Here is a 16,431-nt window from a genome sequence, read left to right on the forward strand (position 1 = left end):
TGTGTAACCTTTAATCAGTTCATGAGCCATTATAACATTATCAAGGATGTTTCTCCCTTCTATGAAGGCAGATTGTGAAGGACCCACCAATAAATCAATAATTAGTTTAAGCCTAGTTGTAAGTACCTTAGCAATGATCTTGTACAGTGTAGAACAACAAGCAATAGGCCTAAACTCCTTCACATAAGTAGGATTCTGAACCTTGGGAATCAAAGTAACTGTTGTGCAGTTCATTTCTTTCAGTAATCTGCTAGTTTCAAAGAATTTTTGTACTTCTTCTATGACTTCCCCTCCAATGGTTGGCCAAAATTCTCTAAAGAATTCAGCAGGGTATCCATCAATACAAGGTGCCTTGTCACTAGGGAGACTTTGCACAATCTGGCTTATTTCCACTAGTATGATATGCTGTAACAATTGTTGTTGCTGATTCAGGGTTAGACAAGGACCATTTCTTGCTATATTAACATCAATTCCTGGCAATTCATCTGCTGCTTTACCCAGTAATTGTTGAAAGAACAGAGTAAATTCCTTCTGTATCTGCTTAGGCTCAGTGAACTTTATCTGTTGTTCATTATAGATGCAGCTAACCTTGTTTCTTGCTTGTCTGGCTCTCATGTAAGCATGAAAATATTTAGTATTGCAGTCCCCTAGTTTGATCCATGTGGCCCTTGACTTCTTCCTCATTATCTGTTACTGAGCTGCTTCCCATTTCTCTATAAGTGACAAGGTCTTCCTTTCCTCTTCTATTAGTAACTTGTTGAAATATTCTTCATTGAGCTTCCCCTGCACCTCCTTCAATGTGTCTCTCAGTTGAATTAGCTTTTGATCAACTGAGGAGTGTTCCTGCTGAAGGCCCCTAGTTTGTAGTTCTACTAACTTCAACTTCCTCCAAATTGAATACATTGTATGACCTTGAATCTGTTGACTCCAAGTAGCCTGAACTACTTCTTTATACTCTTGTAGCTGCATCACTATAGATAGTAACCTAAAAGGCCTTTTCACTTTTACCTTAACAACATCAGTAGTTATCCTTATAGGAGTTTTGGACTTGGACGTATGTTCGGATCGGGTTTTGAATGACCCGGGAGCATTTCGGCATCTATTGTGGAAGTTGGCATTTTGGAAGAAATTCATAAATTTGGATCGAAGTGCATTTCAATGTTATCAATGTCTGTTTGGGATTCCTAGTCTGGGAGTAGCTTCGTATGGTGATTCTGGTATTGGAAGCGCGTCCGGATGTGGATTTGGAGGTTTGTAGGCCATTTCAGAGTCGTTTGTCAAAAGTTAGAAATTTGAAGGTTTTTGAGAAGTTGGACCGGAAGTGATATCGGGGTCGAAATCTGATTTCGGATGTTGGAGTAGGTCCGTAATGTCAAATTTGACTTGTGTGCAAAATTTGAGGTCAATCGGGCATGATTTGATAGGGTTCGGCACCGAATGATGAAGTTTGAAGTTCTAAAGTTCACAAAGCTTGAATTGGAGTGTGATTCATGGTATTAGCGTTGTATGATGTGATTTGAGGCCTCGAGCAGGTCCGCATTATATTTTGGAACTGGTTGGTATGATTGGACGGGGTCCCGGGTGGATTACGGGTGGTTAACGGATCGAGTTTGGACTTGAAAGAAAAGATGAGGCAGCTAATATCTGGTGTAACCACACCTGCGAGGTTTTGGCCGCAGGTGCGGAGCTGCAGGTGCGGCCTGGGAGTCGCAGATGCGGGGTTAGGCAGTCAGGGGAAGGACCACGGGTGTGGAGTGTTGGCCGCATCTGCACAAGTGAAGAAGCGAAGAAGATGACCGCAGATGTGGAAGGAAACCGCAGGAGCGAAGGGATCCTCGCACCTGCGAAGCCGCAGGTACGGAAGTGTCGCTGGGCAGAAGGGTTTTATAAAAACGGGACTTGGCTCATTTTTCTCCCATACTTCATTTGGCTTGGACGATTTTGGAGAGCTTCAAGGGGAGATTTTCATCAAGCAATTCTAGGTAAATGGTTTCTTCCCATTTGTGAGTTAAATATATGAATTATACATGGATTGGAACATGGAAATTAGTATAAATTGTGGGATTTTGGTAGAAGACCTAGAATTTAGTATTTTAGATTTTTACCACGAATTTTGGCATGGAATTGGAAATAAATTATATATTTGAGCTCGTGGGGTTATGGGTAAAGTTTATTTCCAAAAATATTCGGAATTCGGGTACGTGGGCCTGAAGGTGATTTTATCGGCTTTCTGAGCGGAGTTGAGAATTGTTATAAATTGAATTGTTATAAGTATTAGAGTGTATTTTCATTGGTTTGCGCATTGTTTGGCTAGTTTTGGGGCGTTGTGCATCGATTTGAGTCATCGGAAGGGCTTGGAAGCCGGTTATGGAACTTCGGAGCGAGGTAAATCTCCTTTCTAACCGTGTAAGAGGGAATTAACTCCATATGTGAAATAAGTAAACATGTGCTTCTATTTGTGGGGGCGACGTACGCACGAGGTGACGTGAGTCCGAGCGTATCTACTATTATGCTTATGTCCGGGTAGTCTAGGACCCAAAAGCATGCTTTACTTGCCGTACTTGAAATTTTATTAACGATTTAAAAGGCTTAATCATATCGAACTTGGTAAATACATTTCTAAAAGGCTATACATCATTTTCTTGACTTTTAAAAGAGAAATTTGCCCTTTTCTTTGGATAATTGTCCCTTGATGAATTCTTGATTGACTGTTTGAATATGTTTATCTTTTGTGGAACGGGACGAACGCCTCAGTAGATTAAATAGATGCATCTATGGTTCGCTCCATTCGACCCTCTGACAGTGCACAGTTTAAATATTGTTGGATTGGGCCGTACGACCTCGGTACAATTTGCGCATGTTTGTATTGCTTGCCTTGCAAATTTATGGATAATGATATTACCTCCTTGGCATGAGATAAATTGTTAAGTGATGAAAATAAATTTAGGAATCCCTTATTATCAAAAGGAATTTTTAATTGTTTCATAATTTCCTTAAGTTTACAGCTATTTTTAATGAAATCCATGACTAATTATATTATTAGTACATTACTGTTGGACCACTAGTAAGTGTCGGAGTCGACCTCTCGTCACTACTTCTTCGAGGTTAGAAGGGATACTTACTAGGTACGCGTTGTTTTCATACTCATATTACACTTGTTGTGCATTTTTGTTGCATAGGCACACGTATGTCTAGTGGCCTCGTTGGGCGCAGCGGCATGGTTGATAAGGAGACTTAGGTGAGCTGCATTTCTCGAGACGGTCGGGGCCAACAGAGTCTCCTTCAGAGTATTGTATTTTATTTTCTGTCCAATCTGTATTCCGGACAGTTATTGTATTATATTTTTATTTCCTAAAAATTGCTCATGCATTTGTGACACCGGGTTTTTGAATGACTATGGGACTATTTAGTATTTAAATATGTTTAAGACGTCATTATTTACTCAATGAAGTTCATTATTTATTGTTTAATGTAAGGAAAGAAATGATTTCAAAATACTAAAAATGAGGATTTAATTAACTTCTTGGTATTGGCTTGTCTGATAGTGGTATCCGACGCCATCACGACCTTTATTGGATTTTGGGTCGTGACATCCGGGCGCGCTCCCAATACCAGAATCACCATACGGAGTTATTCCTAAACTCGGAATCCCAAACGGACATCGATAACATTGAAATGCACTTCAACCCAAATTTATGATTTTCTTCCAAAATACCAACTTTCACAATAGACGTCGAAACGCTCCCGGGTAATCCAAAACTCAATCCGAACATCCGCCCATGTGCGAAATCATCATATGAACCTGCTGGCACCTTCAAATCCCGATTCCGGGATTGTTTACTCAAAAATCTAACCTTAGTCAATTCTTCCAACTTAAAGCTTCCGAAATGATAATTCCCTTTTCAAATCAACTCTGAACTTCCGAAATTCCAGTTCCGACCTTGCATACAAGTCATAATACCTGAAGTGAAGATGCTCAAGGTCTCAAACCACCGAACGACGCACTAGAGCTCAAAACGACCGATCGGATCGTTACATGTACTTTATTCTTATATGTTAAATTTTTACTCAAATATTTATCTTAATAATATTAATATTATTTTATAAAATAGCATGTTACATGACGTAGCATACATATGCAACGTATGTGCCGAGAAACTAGTTTCACAAATATAAATATAGAATTGCTAATTAATGTTTAATGAACAACTTTATGAACAACATTTGGATATAAAGGAAACACAAGAAGACTTATTTTACATAATTCTTCTTTCTCTTTTTGAAAGTGTTAACTTCTCCAAATGATAGAAGATGTGCTGGTGGAGGATGATCGATTTATTAAAGCTCACATTTTGGATTTCTACAAGAACATGTTCAGTGAGCCTGAACAGTGGAGGCTAAATTGGGAGGATGAAGGAATTAAGAAGTTGTCAGAGGAAGATAAGAAATGGGTGGAAAGGCCATTTGAAATGGAAGAAATAGAAGAGGTGATAAAATCTTTCAAAGGAGACAAGGCTCCTAGCCTTGATGGCTTCAATCTATGTTTTTTTCAAATATGTTGGAGCATAGTAAAAATGGATGTTTGGAAGGTTGTTGATACTTTCTACAATAAATGTTCCTATGTCAAAAGTCTGAATGCTACTTTTATTGCTCTAATTCCTAAAAAGAAAAAAGTTGTGAAGGTCAAGGACTTCCGACCTATTAGCCTCTTGGGGAGTGTTTACAAAATTAGTTCCAAATAGTTAGCTAAAAGGCAAAAGGCAGTCATTAGAAAATTGGTCGCCTCTAATCAGAATGCTTTTATTAAAGGAAGGCAAATTTTTGATGCTCTCCTGGTAGCAAATGAAAGTCTAGATAATCTATTGAGGAGAAAGAAATAAGGAATATAATTCTATGTTAGATAGTATCTTTTTCTTAATAAGGATAATAAAATAGCGAAGAGAGAGAAACACCGGCGATCGTTGAGCAAGGTAGCTAGCCTCGCCGATCAGAATGACTCACCGTAATCACCTTCACCTCCCTACACAATCACCTCTTCCAATTGACACTATGAATAGACTAATTACACCGGAAAATGGTATTCCCCAGAAATTATCCCCAATGCAACTGTTACATTGGTTGCCAGGCATGGGGAGTGCCCCCACTGTCATGCAAGCACCACCGAAAATGGAGAAGGATGAATTGCAAGCAGTGGAACCAGGAATGCTTACAGCGGTGCGGAAATTAACCTACTCAGCTGGGTCTCACTTTTAATGGTTAGCATAGCAAATGATGTGCAAACCTTTTTTCCTTTTTTTGATTTATCGCCATCAAAAAGTCAGAGAAATCTTTAATTTCAGATTGTTAAAGAGAGAAATTAAATTTATTTCTAAATGGAAATCATATTAGTATTTCTTGACCAGGGACAGGGAGGAAGAGGGAGGGGGTTTCAAGATTATCGATATCCTCCCAAGTCTGATATTACAAGCAGTGGCAGAGGTAAATAAAATGATAAAGCAATTCTTTTTCTCTCTCACATTGTTCCGTTTACCTTATTTTCAAAATTTCACAGTTTCTAAGTACAATTATTTAGCTTTCCGCGGATAATTGTTACTACTTATTTATTAGACATTTTAACACACATTTATGTACTCTTTTATGGTTTCAAACATTTCCCTTTCTCGTATAATGGTTACTTATTTATTCGATTAACACTCATTTATGTGCTCTTCTATGAGTTCAACTTCAGACCAAAAGAAAAAGATTTCCCCTATAATTGTTTATTTATTTGATGTTATAACATTCACTAGTTAATTTGTCTGCGCTACACGCGGTTCTCAAGATTAATTACATTATAATTTTATTGACATCCTCATATTTTTATTCAAATGATATCAAATATGTACAACATTCAATGAATTATCAAGGAAAAAAAATACTCTTGCATATTCTCCAACTGTAACATTATCATTGTACCTTACTAACCTAATTAATTGGGATTTGTACTGCCCTTAGTAAAACCCTCCCTATCAACTACCAAGAAGTTCTCCACTGCAAATAAAAATTAAACGCAACTTTTAGTTTTATATATATATATATATATGGGATGCGTTTTTGTATTTTATGATATTATATTAATTTAGGAATACAAAATATAAAAAGAAATCTACTAACATGTTGACCAATGATTTTCCTCAAAGAAAAAACAAAACAAATACAACGAAGAATTTCTCCCCAATTATATACTCAAACTCAAACAACTCATATAACAGTAGAAGAAAAGTATAAAAATTTTCCTCAAATTTTCAATTACAAAATTAAAGTTCCTTTCTCAAATCTTCCCTTAAATAATACCCCAAACATGGCAAGTAAGCACCTAGACAGTTTGTAATATTAAGATACAAAACTGAGAATAGAGCGCATCACCAAGTTAATTTCTTTTGTCGTTTTCATGCATATCCTATGTTGCAGCACCTGAACATTTGGTAATTTTCACAGAAATCATATTCTCAAAAAATTCGGTCAAAGTGAAAGAAGTCATATAACAATTTGAAATTAAACAACGCTTGCATAAATGAGAGACAGAGGTAGTGATGAAAGACGGAGAAGATCATGTATGATAAATGGAAGGATTATGACCGTCGACACATCAACTTTCATATTACTACATATTGTAAGATCAAAACTAAATAATTGCAATGCATAGTTACCTGTTAGCCAAATTCATAAGCTATAATATCTGCAAGAAGGAAAAATAAAGCAAAAGCAAAACGTAATTAACAAAAATTTAATTATCATTTTGTTGAAGTTTTGACCGAAGAAGAATTCTTCACTACTGGTTATGTTCTTTGTGAGCACTATACGATGAGGTAAGTGGTACGGGGGAAATGAGATGAAAATTACTACTTACACCATTATTTTATAGTAATTACAATTTTGCATCCCTGAGCTAATGAGCTTTCATTTTTATGGTTGAACTACTACATTCCTCTACTCCCTTCGCTCACTTTCATTTGACATGCATACTAAAAATAGATTTTTATTTTTACTTGTCACTTTACGCATATTAAGAAAAGTCATTTTTTTTCCCTGTTATACCCAAAGAATTTATTGCTCATTTCAAATTATTTTCTCAAACCCAATAAAATATGCATCAATTAATATGGATATCATGGTAAATTATGCACTTCATTTATTATTTTTTAAGGGACGTGAAAAGTCAAGCCGTGCCAAGTAAAAACGAACGAAAGGAGTACAAGATTTCATTTTTAAAAGCCATAACCTCTAGTTAAAGAGGCGTGAGTTATGGACGTGGATTTTCTAAAATAAGAGAAATGAGAAAATGTAAGGAGATAGTAAAAAAGATAAGTATTTACACTATGGGAAGTGACAGTATCACCAATTTTATTCCCAATATATCTAACACTATAAAACATGCAAAGACGTAGCAAACACTTACTCGGTATTTCTTCTTCCAAGGAAAAAAGGACTGTCCCTGGACCATGGGTCAGACCTGGGAGAAATACATTCTAACATTAATAACTCAGACATGTATACTGTATTATTTCTTTAATCATCATGTTAAATGTTAAATGCACCACAATTCACTCTAAAAAAATATGTAAATAAACCATCGCCTACAAAAATAAATCCACTAAAATAATTATAATTAATCAAAATTCTTTGGTGAAAAAGCAAAGTAACCTCGCAGTCAAAAAAATGTTAGAGAGAATTAGGGAAAAGATAAAAAGAGGGTGAAAGATTTGAAGTGTATTTCCATTCTTCACCTGTGAAGGCAGAAATTAAATAGCAAAGGATGATTTTAACTTTAAATGCTGGAAATTGAAAAGTCAGAAGTTTTGAATATAAAATTCGAAACGGTGCCCTTCTCATTATGAAACTGCAATTAATATGGGTCTTTCTCTTACCATGTAAATTAAAACTTGAATTTTTTAATTATTAGTGAAGGGGCCTGACTTTTGATTTCTTAACGGAACAGGTGTAATTAGGAGTTTTAATGAAAGGGTATGACTTTGATTTTTAACTATTAAAATAGGAGAAAACCTCAAAAAAAGGAGAAAAAAGATAAATATAATTCCTAGCATTTGAGACATGCCACATCACCTTTCTCATTCCTACAATTATATATATATATATATATATATATATATATATATATATATATATATATATATATAGAGAGAGAGAGAGAGAGAGAGAGAGAGATAGATAGATAGATAGATAGATAGATAGATTTGTATGCTCCTTTAAATTTTTCTTTTTCATGGTATATTTGACATTCTCTTTCTCATTTCCTTCTTTTTTTTTAGCAAACAGGAAAATATATATATTAAAACCTGCGTAATACTTGTTACATCATAGTCTTGATTTGTGTCACGTAGGACACTTTGATTGCCTAAGCTTGCCAACATATTGCAAGCATCTGGAGTTTACTAAACAAAAAAACATTGATTGTCTTGATCATTCTTCACAAAATTAACAACACAAATAAGAGGGATTACAAAAACTTTTTTTCCTTTGGCTGGAATCCTTGCATCCTTAGTCAGTTGATGTGCCACAGTGTTTCCTGTTGAGGTTTTATTTTTAAGATGTAATATTCTTAAAATGAGGGTGAATGGGAAATGGAGGGAAAATAAAATTTTGAGTAAAATTTTAAGTTTTCCCTCTTAACAATGAGACATTGTCCCATATTGGAAGTGGAAGACATTTTTGGTGGGTATATATATAATTGCTCTTCTTGTAGCTCTTAAAGAGTTAAGAAGAAAGCAAGCCTCGCGCCGTCGTCGTCGCTCGCTCGGCTTCGGCTTCGGCTACGGCTTCGGCTTCGGCTTCGGATTTTTGATTGATTAATTTTTTGGACCAAATTTATTTGTTAATAGTAAATATTAACGTAAGATTATCCGTATTTGTAACGGATATTTTCCAATCCGTGTATTGATAATTTGGCAGCCGGATAATGGTCTTCCCACCATGAAGTGCTTGCTCCACAAACATGTAATGTTTGCTCCACCATGAAGGGTGGACGTTTGGTCTTGCACTCCTTCTTGGCTGCTATATATATGAGCAGCAAATGTTGAAGAAAGATACTAAACTCAACATACAATTCGCTCAACAAATTGGCTATACATTGCACTCCTTCCTCTCAGAACTTCCATACGTTTTTTCTGAGTATATACTCCTTCGTTCTGCATTGTTTTTAACTTCAAACAAAGCAACTGTAAGTGTGATTTGCTACCGAACTTTGTGTTCGCCGAAACACTGGGGTTTGAAGTACCGCTACACCAGTGTGTTATTCGTTCTATCCTGGGAGGAAATAATCCATTACCTTGGGTACTAGGAGGGGATTAAATTCCTTAAGGAAACACTGTGAATTCAGTGGGCTCGAATTTATTATTATTGTTTCATTACGTTAACTTATATTTTGCAGAATTAATATTTACAAATACAGCAATATTGACCGGGAATAACAATCTTAAGGAATTTAATATTTATTTCTGTACTTGCGTTATTCTTATTATTCTGCAAACTAAAACCTTTGTGGTTTGTGTACTCCCGTTTTGGAGAGTTAAGCCTTCGTGGCATTTTGTTGGATATTAAAATCTACGTGATTTTTACTCCAGTTTGAAAACGTGTATTAAACGTTTGTTTGTGTCATTCTTTTACAGAAAAGATGATGACTGAAAACGAAAACCAAGCTGTTCCGATGGCGACTGCCAACGCAACGACAAGCCGAACACCGGCGTTGGCACCGGCAGAAAAACCCGGAAAATTTTCCGGGATTGATTTCAAACGCTGGCAGCAGAAGATGTTCTTCTACTTAACTACGTTATGTCTACAGAAGTTCATCAAGGAAGATGTTCCTGATCTACCGGATAAAACTCCAGATAATGAACGCTTTCTCGTGATTGAAGCGTGGAAGCATTCTGATTTTTTATGCAAGAATTATATTCTTAGCGGACTGGATGATAATCTGTATAATGTATACAGTAGCATGGAGACATCCAAAGAATTGTGGAATGCGCTTGAAAAGAAATATAAGACTGAAGATGCCGGGATGAAGAAATTCGTTGCCGCAAAATTTCTGGACTACAAAATGATAGATAGCAAGTCTGTTATTACTCAAGTCCAGGAATTGCAAGTGATTATTCATGATCTACTTGCTGAAGGTCTTGTAATCAACGAAGCATTCCAAGTAGCAGCAATGATTGAGAAGTTGCCTCCGTTGTGGAAGGACTTCAAAAATTATTTGAAACACAAACGAAAGAAAATGTCCCTTGAAGATCTCATTGTTCGGTTGAGAATCGAAGAGGACAATAAAGCTGCTGAAAGGAGAGGCCGTGGAAATTCAACAATAATGGGAGCAAATATTGTTGAAGCTAACAAAAAGAGGAAGAAGGCTTCTGGTCCGAAATACAACCCAAGCAAGAAGCGGTTCAGTGGAAACTGCTACAACTGTGGGAAAACCGGACACAAATCTACGGAGTGTCGTGCTCCGAAGAAAGACAAGAAAAGGGGTCAAGCAAACATGGTAGTAAACCATGATGATGTTGATAACTTGTGTGCCATGCTCTCTGAATGTAACTTGGTGAGAAATCCTAAACTGTGGTGGTTTGATTCAGGAGCCACTCGCCATGTTTGTGCAGTTAGAGAGGCTTTTGCTACCTATGCTCTTGCTGAACCCGGAGAGACAGTTTATATGGGAAATGCTTCAACAGCAAAAGTTGAAGGATATGGGAAGGTATTTCTAAAAATGACTTCTGGCAAGGTCATGACTTTGAACAATGTCCTTCATGTTCCTGAAATGAGAAAGAATTTAGTCTCTACTGGACTTCTTGTTAAGCACGGTTTTAAGTGCATTTTTGTATCCAACAAGGTTGTAATTAGTAAGAATGGAATATTTGTGGGAAAAGGTTACCTCACCGAGGGCCTTTTCAATCTAAATGTAATGGTTGTTGAAAATAATAATAATATTTCAGCTTCTTCTTACTTACTTGAGTCAAATGATTTATGGCATGTACGTTTGGGTCATGTCAATTATAAAACCTTGCGGAAAATGATTAACTTGGAAGTACTGCCCAAGTTTGAATGCGAAAAATCAAAATGTCAAATATGTGTGGAATGTAAGTATGTTAAACATCCTTATAAGTCAGTTGAAAGGAATTCAAATCCTTTAGACTTAATTCACACAGATATTTGTGACATGAAGTCAATACCATCTCGCGGTGGAAAGAAGTATTTCATAACTTTTATTGACGATGGTACTCGATATTGCTATGTTTACTTACTGAATAGTAAAGATGAAGCAATAGACGCATTCAGGCAATACAAAAATGAAGTTGAAACGCAACTTAACAAGAAAGTAAAAATGATAAGAAGTGATAGGGGTGGTGAATATGAATCTCCTTTTGAAGAAATATGTTTAGAATATGGAATTATTCATCAAACAACAGCCCCTTACACGCCCCAATCTAATGGGATTGCGGAAAAAAAGAATCGCACATTAAAGGAGATGATGAATGCGTTGTTGATAAGTTCTGGTTTGCCACAGAACTTGTGGGGGGAAGCCATTCTTACGGCTAATCGAATATTAAATCGAGTGCCCCATAGCAAAACACAATCCATTCCTTATGAACAATGGAAAGGAAGGAAGCCCAACTTGAATTATTTTAAAGTGTGGGGGTGTTTGGCAAAAGTGCAAGTTCCTAAACCCAAAAGGATAAAGATAGGACCGAAAACCGTTGATTGTGTTTTCATAGGATATGCGACAAATAGTAAAGCATATCGATTTCTGGTTCATAAATCAGAAAATCCCGACATTCATAATAATACGGTTATAGAATCAGATAATGCTGAGTTTTTTGAAAATATATATCCGTATAAAAAGGAATGTGAGTCGTTTGGTGAAGGATCTAAACGACCTCGGGAAGAAACAAAAGAAAGTACATGTAATCAGGAGAATCCAAGACGTAGTAAACGTCAAAGAACGTCTACTTCATTTGGACCAGATTTTGTGACTTTCTTATTGGAGAATGAGCCTCAAACATTTAAAGAAGCTATGACTTCTTCGGAATCATTGTTTTGGAAAGAGGTAGTCAATAGTGAAATAGAATCCATATTGAACAACCATACATGGGAATTGGTTGATCTTCCTCCTGGAAATAAACCTTTGGGTTCTAAATGGATTTTTAAGAGAAAAATCAAAGATGATGGCACTATTGATAAATTCAAGGCAAGGCTCGTAGTCAAAGGGTATAGACAACGAGAAGGTCTAGACTACTTTGATACATACTCTCCAGTTACAAGAATTACGTCCATACGGATGTTAGTAGCATTAGCTGCAGTGTATGGTCTTGAAATTCATCAAATGGATGTTAAGACGGCCTTCTTAAATGGAGAGTTGGAGGAAGAAATTTACATGGAACAACCTGAAGGGTTTGTGGTTCCAGGTAAAGAAAAGAAGGTATGTAGACTTGTTAAGTCTCTTTACGGACTAAAACAAGCACCCAAACAATGGCATGCAAAATTTGACCAAACAATGTTGTCAAATGGTTTTAAGATAAATGAATGTGATAAATGCGTGTACATTAAAAATGTTCCAAATCACATAGTCATTGTTTGCATATATGTGGATGATATGTTGATAATGAGTAATGACATTGCCAACATAAATGCTACTAAGCGTATGCTCAATAGCAAGTTTGATATGAAAGACTTGGGAGTTGCTGATTTAATTCTGGGAATTAAGATCAATAAGACTCCTCAAGGTCTGGCATTGTCACAATCTCATTATATTAAGACAGTACTTGAAAAAATTCAAGCACTTGGGCTTTAAAGTTGCAAAGACTCCAATTGACGTGAATCTTGCATTAGCAAAGAACAAAGGCCAAAGCATATCACAATTGAATTATGCTCGTGTATTGGGATGCTTAATGTATATCATGAATTGTACACGACCAGACATAGCTTGTGCTATAAGTAAACTGAGTCGATATACGAGCAATCCAGGCCAATCTCATTGGATGGCAATGAAGCGAGTTTTGGGATATTTAGAACATACCCAGAACTTTGAATTGCACTACAGTAATTTCCCTGCGGTGATTGAGGGATACTGTGATGCAAATTGGATCACCGGTTCAACTGATTCTAAGTCCACGAGTGGATATGTATTCACTATTGGTGGAGGAGCGGTATCTTGGAAGTCGTCCAAACAAACATGTATTGCCCGCTCTACAATGGAGGCTGAATTCATAGCCTTAGATAAAGCCGGTGAAGAAGCTGAATGGCTCCGGAATTTCTTGGAAGACATTCCATTTTGGCCCAAACCGTTGGCACCAATATGCATACATTGTGATAGTCAAGCGGCAATTGGAAGGGCTGGGAGCGTCATGTATAACGGTAAATCTCGTCATATACGACAAAGACATAAAACCGTTAGGCAATTACTCTCTAGAGGAATTATCACAATTGACTATGTAAAGTCAAGTGATAATGTGTCGGATCCACTTACAAAAGGCCTAACTAGAGAGGTAGTTGAGAAATCATCAAGGGGAATGGGGCTATGGCCGAGAACAAGTCATTGTGGCGGTAACTCTACCTAGAAGACTGGAGATCCCAAGATCTAGGTTCAAAGAGATCAAACAAAGTCATTAATGACGGTTCAACATTGTCAAATAAAATTTTAGTCCATTCTCGTGATGAGACAATGTTCAGTACCAAGGATAAAGCATTAAGGCTTTTTAATGATTTCTAAATTTGATACGGGGTATATCAAATAGTGTATCTACAGGATGACACGTTTAGGAATCACCTATTTAAGTGTGAAGTGTGAGCCGCTTCAAGGAGAACTTTGTAAGGCCAGTTCTCTACGCACTTATGAAACCAGGCGGTGTTCATGGCTGAAACGAACACAACAATGAGAACCAAAGACGGTTAAGGGTTGATTGTGTGACTTATGGTTGTCTAGGTATACACCAAAGATCGACGGTTCAAAGATATCAAATCTACCGATTGACCGAGTATATCCGACATAAGTTTACTACGGAAAGTTCAAAGGGAAACCTACTTATCCAGATGCAATTAATCCTTGCTTGTAAATCACACAGTTTTTCATGCATACTTCCGTGATATAGCCATTCCCCATTCATGTGGGGGATTGTTGAGGTTTTATTTTTAAGATGTAATATTCTTAAAATGAGGGTGAATGGGAAATGGAGGGAAAATAAAATTTTGAGTAAAATTTTAAGTTTTTCCCTCTTAACAATGAGACATTGTCCCATATTGGAAGTGGAAGACATTTTTGGTGGGTATATATATAATTGCTCTTCTTGTAGCTCTTAAAGAGTTAAGAAGAAAGCAAGCCTCGCGCCGTCGTCATCGCTCGCTCGCTCGGCTCGGCTTCGGCTACGGCTACGGCTACGGCTTCGGCTTCGGCTTCGGCTTCGGATTTGGAATTGGATTTGGATTTGGATTTGGATTTGGTCAAATGATCGATTGATTGATTAATTTTTTGGACCAAATTTATTTGTTAATAGTAAATATTAACGTAAGATTATCCGTATTTGTAACGGATATTTTCCAATCCGTGTATTGATAATTTGGCAGCCGGATAATGGTCTTCCCACCATGAAGTGCTTGCTCCACAAACATGTAATGCTTGCTCCACCATGAAGGGTGGACGTTTGGTCTTGCACTCCTTCTTGGCTGCTATATATATGAGCAGCAAATGTTGAAGAAAGATACTAAACTCAACATACAATTCGCTCAACAAATTGGCTATACATTGCACTCCTTCCTCTCAGAACTTCCATACGTTTTTTCTGAGTATATACTCCTTCGTTCTGCATTGTTTTTAACTTCAAACAAAGCAACTGTAAGTGTGATTTGCTACCGAACTTTGTGTTCGCCGAAACACTGGGGTTTGAAGTACCGCTACACCAGTGTGTTATTCGTTCTATCCTGGGAGGAAATAATCCATTACCTTGGGTACTAGGAGGGGATTAAATTCCTTAAGGAAACACTGTGAATTCAGTGGGCTCGAATTTATTATTATTGTTTCATTACGTTAACTTATATTTTGCAGAATTAATATTTACAAATACAGCAATATTGACCGGGAATAACAATCTTAAGGAATTTAATATTTATTTCTGTACTTGTGTTATTCTTATTATTCTGCAAACTAAAACCTTTGTGGTTTGTGTACTCCCGTTTTGGAGAGTTAAGCCTTCGTGGCGTTTTGTTGGATATTAAAATCTACGTGATTTTTACTCCAGTTTGAAAACGTGTATTAAACGTTTGTTTGTGTCATTCTTTTACAGAAAAGATGATGACTGAAAACGAAAACCAAGCTGTTCCGATGGCGACTGCCAACGCAACGACAAGCCGAACACCGGCGTTGGCACCGGCAGAAAAACCCGGAAAATTTTCCGGGATTGATTTCAAACGCTGGCAGCAGAAGATGTTCTTCTACTTAACTACGTTATGTCTACAGAAGTTCATCAAGGAAGATGTTCCTGATCTACCGGATAAAACTCCAGATAATGAACGCTTTCTCGTGATTGAAGCGTGGAAGCATTCTGATTTTTTATGCAAGAATTATATTCTTAGCGGACTGGATGATAATCTGTATAATGTATACAGTAGCATGGAGACATCCAAAGAATTGTGGAATGCGCTTGAAAAGAAATATAAGACTGAAGATGCCGGGATGAAGAAATTCGTTGCCGCAAAATTTCTGGACTACAAAATGATAGATAGCAAGTCTGTTATTACTCAAGTCCAGGAATTGCAAGTGATTATTCATGATCTACTTGCTGAAGGTCTTGTAATCAACGAAGCATTCCAAGTAGCAGCAATGATTGAGAAGTTGCCTCCGTTGTGGAAGGACTTCAAAAATTATTTGAAACACAAACGAAAGGAAATGTCCCTTGAAGATCTCATTGTTCGGTTGAGAATCGAAGAGGACAATAAAGCTGCTGAAAGGAGAGGCCGTGGAAATTCAACAATAATGGGAGCAAATATTGTTGAAGCTAACAAAAAGAGGAAGAAGGCTTCTGGTCCGAAATACAACCCAAGCAAGAAGCGGTTCAGTGGAAACTGCTACAACTGTGGGAAAACCGGACACAAATCTACGGAGTGTCGTGCTCCGAAGAAAGACAAGAAAAGGGGTCAAGCAAACATGGTAGTAAACCATGATGATGTTGATAACTTGTGTGCCATGCTCTCTGAATGTAACTTGGTGGGAAATCCTAAACTGTGGTGGTTTGATTCAGGAGCCACTCGCCATGTTTGTGCAGTTAGAGAGGCTTTTGCTACCTATGCTCTTGCTGAACCCGGAGAGACAGTTTATATGGGAAATGCTTCAACAGCAAAAGTTGAAGGATATGGGAAGGTATTTCTAAAAATGACTTCTGGCAAGGTCATGACTTTGAA

This window comes from Nicotiana tomentosiformis, chromosome 3, assembly GCF_000390325.3.
Source record: "Nicotiana tomentosiformis chromosome 3, ASM39032v3, whole genome shotgun sequence".
Lineage (NCBI taxonomy): Eukaryota > Viridiplantae > Streptophyta > Magnoliopsida > Solanales > Solanaceae > Nicotiana > Nicotiana tomentosiformis.